Here is a 6255-nt window from a genome sequence, read left to right as displayed (position 1 = left end):
ACAGTACACAAACCATTTTTTTTTTCTTTTTTTCTTCCAACTTACTATGGGTATATGACCTTTCGATTATCAAAGCCACCAACCACTTGAGGCATGCTAACCTAATTCAATTTCACAACTTAACAAGTCACTTATAAATCGGACAACAGTACATGGATTACTTGACCCAGTTTCATTGCAAGATATATGACAGATATAATTACGATGACAATCACATATAACTCAAACTTTTTTGTTAAAGTCTTTTTTTTTTTTTTTACTAAAAAAGGGCGGCACCTCCATTTATTTGTTAATAAATCCTCATTTTTGGCAGAAGAATACCGTGGTTACAAGATAAGTAAAAGAGAGATTATAGAAAAATAAAATAAAACCCTCACCGAAACAACACCAGCAACCAACTTTCCAGGACAACAAAACTAAACAAAGCTAATAAAGAAGATAGATACACAAAAACAACCATAAACAAATCAAAATTCACCAAACAAAACTCAAGGGTTGAACTAACGACGAACGGAAGTGAGACCCCACCTATTCATCCGACGGATACCTTTCAGATAACATGGTAGAGAGTGTTGTTTTTCGTAGATTACATTTTTTCTCATTTCTTATTCTTAAGTAAGAAAATCAGCCGCACTATTGTCTTCCCTATATTGATGTGTCCCATGACGTTCACTCCTTCTAGGTCCACCACGAGCTTCTCCCAAAAATCCCAAAGATACCACAAAGTACATCTACATTTCCGAAATTATTCAACTAAAATTCGCAAGTCACTTTCAATAATCACATTAAAATAATGCAATTGTTTGCACAAACGAATTCATTCTCTAATTGCTCTTAATTTCGTACAATTATTCGTACCATTGCCAAAATATCTTGAAAAAATCGCTTTTGTCATGCCATTATAATCCCGAATAATTCCTCCACCTTCTAAAGTACCCGAATTGCCCCTACAGCTCCCCTCACAATTAAGTTTTATCCACTCTGCTGGAGGTTTAACCCACGAAATAATTTTTTTAGGTCTGTCGCAAACTCTTTGATGTTTAATTTGAAACTTGTTCAAAATCATAATGTCTGACTTCTTCAATTTTTGAAAAGAATTGGTGATCTCAGCTATAAAACTAACCCAGAATCAAATATTTCTCCACATCTGATATGCACTTTGATAAACTTTTTCCATTCTCGCTTTACATCTTCAATTCCAGAGGCACCACGTAATCAAACACGGAATCAGCCCGATTAAAATACCTTTAATAGACGATTTTCGAGTATAGTAGAACCAATTTATCATTCTGTTTTTCTAGGGAAGGGATCGTTGGAAAGGAATCCCCAATACCACATTAGCCCGACGCCAAACCTCTGAAGCCACATTGCTTAAAGAAAGAATATGATCAATGTTTTCTTGACTTCTCTGTACGCAGCAAGCACAAGCCGAAGCTATCGATATTCTTTTGACCTAAATTCTATCATATATAGTCAAGCATTTAAACCAGACTCTCCATAAACACATTGAGATTATTCTGGATAATTTGAAAGATGAATTCAACAATAATTCAATTCGATTAGTGACAATTAAAGCTTTCAAAATAGCTAATCGAGAACATAAATAAGATAAGAAATTTAACATACAAAAATTTAATTAAAATTATACAATAACCTTCACAAAAACCACACAATTGATTGTGCAAGGCTTTCATACACTATATCATTCTAATTTTATCTAACAATACTAGGAAATTTCTTGTTTTCATTAAACATGTGAATCTGTCTTGCTTCTTGTCTTATGCCCTGACCGTGTTCACACAAAAAGATTTTAATATATATATATATATATATATATATAGAGAGAGAGAGAGAGAGAGAGAGAGAGAGAGATTGTCTAAAGGCTACTTGCCAGTGAACTCCCTACAAAATCAACAATTTGTAATTAATTATTTAAAATCAATCAAGAATGAGTTATAACAATTTGAATATACTAGTAGTAGCAATTCTCAATTTGTCAAATAAGAAGAGGAGAGTGTTAAGTTGATTCAATTCTCCCACTAATAAAATTTCGAAAGTCAATGAGATATAGAGAAGAGTATACATTATTAAGGGAAGAATGGAATGTAAAGTTAGCCATTATACTTGAAGTTAAAATTTATTTTAGTTACTATATTTTAAATTTACATGATTAAGGACTTACTAATTTTATTCAATTAAAGTTGTCATCTAATCTAATTTATGATTATGAATAGGAGGGTTGAAATAATGGAAAACCCTTTTACCAAATAAATAAATGGAGGTGTTGCCCTCTTTTACCAAAAAAAATAAAAAATAAAAAAAAACCCTTGCATGGAGATTAGTCGTCTCATGAGTGACCCAAACATTATTTGTGATGAAAAATATATATTATTTTAAAATTATTTTATACTAATTGTATACTTGAAGTCATAATTACTTCATGACAAATAAATTTTTTTGAGATTTTTTTTTTCAAGGATAGGCTTATTACACTGATACAAATCGTAATATAAATTCAACACTTTATATGTGTAAGAAATTTTATTAAGATTCACTATTTTTTTTTTCAGATTTAATTAAAATGACAAAGTCAATTCCATGAAATAAATACGAGGAATTAAAATAGATTCTACTTAGTTGTATAATGATTTACTTATGATTTGACACTTGAGAATAATCAACTTCCTTATTTTTTTAAGTCAAATTTGAATCTTCAAATTACTTGTGAAAGAAAATACAAGATAAAATCTCAACTTAAATTTGCAATAAATTTATCATAAGATTAATTCAAAAATTCAGCCAATCAATAGACAACTAGTAGATACTTTCCAATTGATCATAAGGCAATTCAAATTGTATACAATGAATTTTAAGATTTGATATATTAAGAATTATTTTAATTTGTTTAACAAAACAAAATGCAAGATAATTTTTAAAGGGAGAGTCATCACAATGTACGCAGTCTTATCCTACTTTTATGTAGAGATTGTGTTTCTTTGGACTTGGAAGTTATGACCAACCAGTCACAAACAAACAACCTTACTGTTGATCCAAGACCTGTCCTATTTTAGAATTAAAACTCTAAAATATATTAAAATTCAAATAAACAATTACACATAAGACATAACTTTTATATATATATATATATATATATATATATATATATATATATATATATATATATATAAGTTTACATTAATTCATTACCAAAAGATATTCAGCCAGATTTACAGAGAAAGATTGCTTCTCTCTCTCAACCACTCAAGGAAATCTCATTAGGAGAAATTCATCAACTGACACTTAGTCCAGATCCAAAACCAAAACCAAAGCCTTTATGGATCTATGATAGAGCCCTTGAGATTCTTCGTGAAGAAGGACTCCTTCCTCCAGAAGAACCAGAACCTTACCAAACTTTACCAAAGGAGGTCTTTGGGGACCGTACAACCTTCAAGAGGAAGAGAGGTTTCCTGGATCTGAGCAGAATCAAGAATATATGAATATTCTACTAGGTTGGTAATTTTGGAAGAACTTGATGACCCAAAAAGCCCATGGATAGGCATCCGACGTCCAGATCCAAAACCAAAGCCTTTATGTCAAACGGAGAACTCGGGTCCTTTAACCAAATGCTTTACCAGAGGAGGTCTTCGGAGACCGTACAACCTTTTTTTTGAATATCGTCAGGTGTCCACGTGCATTTTACGCTCCGTGACTAATCCTATGCCCTACAACACCACAAGGAGGGTAAATTCAGGAGCTCAGGGGAAGAATCGAACCTGTGATGGTTGGGTGGTGTCCCAAGAAATGATTAAAAAAAGTATGCGGTTTAAACCTTGATTTTTGGTTATCGATTAGAAGATTTAGTTTAATTTTTTGTTCGTGTCAATTATTTTATTTAAGAAAAAAATAATTTACACCTTATTTACATCAAATGTATATTTTAACGAATTAAATATTGATAATGTATAAAATAATATTTTAGTTTATTGATTTATTATATATTTTATTTATTTTTTAAAATTAAATATGAAAAAAAAAAATTTTCATTTAAAAAAAAAAATTCAAAAACATATTTCATGTAAAAATTTTCAAAAACAGTTTTTAAGCTTTCACAGTGTTTCTGGAAACAATAACAATACCCTTTTTTTTAAATAACACCTCAGCATCCACTGCACAAAACTTGAAAAGGCAATTTCCAAACATATTATTGAATAAAATAATTATAATTTATATCTGATTAAGTAAATGATAGATTTATAATAGTTTGGATTGAATAATTCATAATGAATGACTAATAAACTATTATAATAGTTTGGATTGAATGACAAATTCATAATTTATATCTGATTTAGTAAATTTTTAAATATTAAATAATGAAAAAAGTATACATTTTTTTATTTTTCAAATCATAAATTTGAGACTTTTATTTTGATCATGAGAATTAAGTATTTGAACTTGAGTTTGAAGTAAATATGAGTATATGACATTATCTATGAATTTGGACATTATTTATTAATAAATAAGTGGATATCCCATCAGATAAAACTCGAAAATCAGTCAGCCAATTTGTTTAGAGCCTGATAACAAAATTCTAAACTATCTTCAACTCATCTGACGTGTGGATTGGTTATGAGTAAATCTAAGTGGATTGAATTCGGTTTGAATTAATGGATTTTTATTGCCAAACCTACACTAGGTGAATCATCAACAAGAAAAAAAAATTCATAAAATTTAATCATATTTTTAGAAAAATTATAAGCCCACAATGCCAAACATATATATTTTCATTTGATGTCAAATATTCGAAGGTAGTGTTTGGAACATAAATTTTGAATCTTAAATTATTATTATTATTATTATTATTATTATTATTTTTTTTTTTTTTTGGCATTTGAAAAGATAGTTTTTTAAAGTTTGAATATGAATTTATATGAATTAAAGATAAAAATAATATAAAATTTGATTGAATTTATTTTAAATTCAAAATAAAATTAAATATAATTTTATATCACATTCCATGAAAATTTAAATTTAAATTCAAATAAATTATTTCTTTTTATAAAAGTTGCATTTATAAAAAATAAATACTGTTAAGGGTAGATATTGGACGCACTTTAACTGCTAGCAACCAACCACAAGTACATTTCTACCAGCCCTCACTTGGGTCACTTCATTACCCTATTATTTCAATTACCAAACTTGGCTGTCCATATTCTACCCACTGCAATGAATGTCCGTGCGGACGGACATTCAAGCACCTTATTATATTTCAAATTATTTAATTTTTCTGAGTAGTCATACGTGGATTTTTTTCTCAAAATATTTTGATAGAAAATATTTTAAAAAAATTATTTTAATTTTAAAACATGCAGCAATTTTTTTTTTTAGAAAAATAGAAAAATTAAAGTAAAAAATTTATTTTTATTTAGTTATTGACAAAAATTATAGGACTATGTTGATTTAACATATATATATATATACACACACACTTTTTTTATTTTTTAAAAAGAATTCTTAAGATAGAAACTCAAAATATATTATGAAAAAGAAAAGAAAATATCATGAAATTCTAATTTTCATATTTGGTTATCAAGAAAAATAAGAAAGAAAATAAAATAGATATAAAATTTATAAACATAAATTTGATCCTACACAATACACATAATTAATATTCTATTTTTTACTATATTAAAATAAAATTTTATTTTTGATAATATTTAATAAAAAAAGAAAATATAAAAAAAAATATCCTCCCAATTTTTCGTTTCTTTCATTTTCCCTCATAAAATCCTTAATTCAATTTGACGTAGATATATCAAAACAAATTATATGAATTTTTATCAAAAAAATAAATAACTTAAAAATAAATAACTCAGTTATTTAAAATCTCATATTACAATACTCTCATAATACTTATTTAAAAAGTTATTATCTTTATAAGAAAAAGATGAGTATGACATACGCGTAACACATCGACAACTTGATCTAATGAATATAAAAATATTTATGTACCCTCAGGGTGTGGTTCAGGTGGTAGTACGGGTTGCGAGAGTGCCTTTCACGAGGTCAGGTATTCAAACCCTCCTGAGTTCGTTTCCGCTCCTGAATTTCTGAATTTACCCTCCCTTTAGAGTTGTGGGGTCAACTTCAAGGGGCGCACAATTAGTCACGTGGACCGTAAAACGGACATGTGGATACCCGGTGCGTAATCCAAAAAAAATAAAAATATTTATCTATCCAAAGTTTGTAATTTCGCAG

The sequence above is a fragment of the Malania oleifera genome, chromosome 12 (assembly GCF_029873635.1).
Source record: "Malania oleifera isolate guangnan ecotype guangnan chromosome 12, ASM2987363v1, whole genome shotgun sequence".
Lineage (NCBI taxonomy): Eukaryota > Viridiplantae > Streptophyta > Magnoliopsida > Santalales > Ximeniaceae > Malania > Malania oleifera.
Note: the sequence above shows the minus strand (reverse complement) of the source record.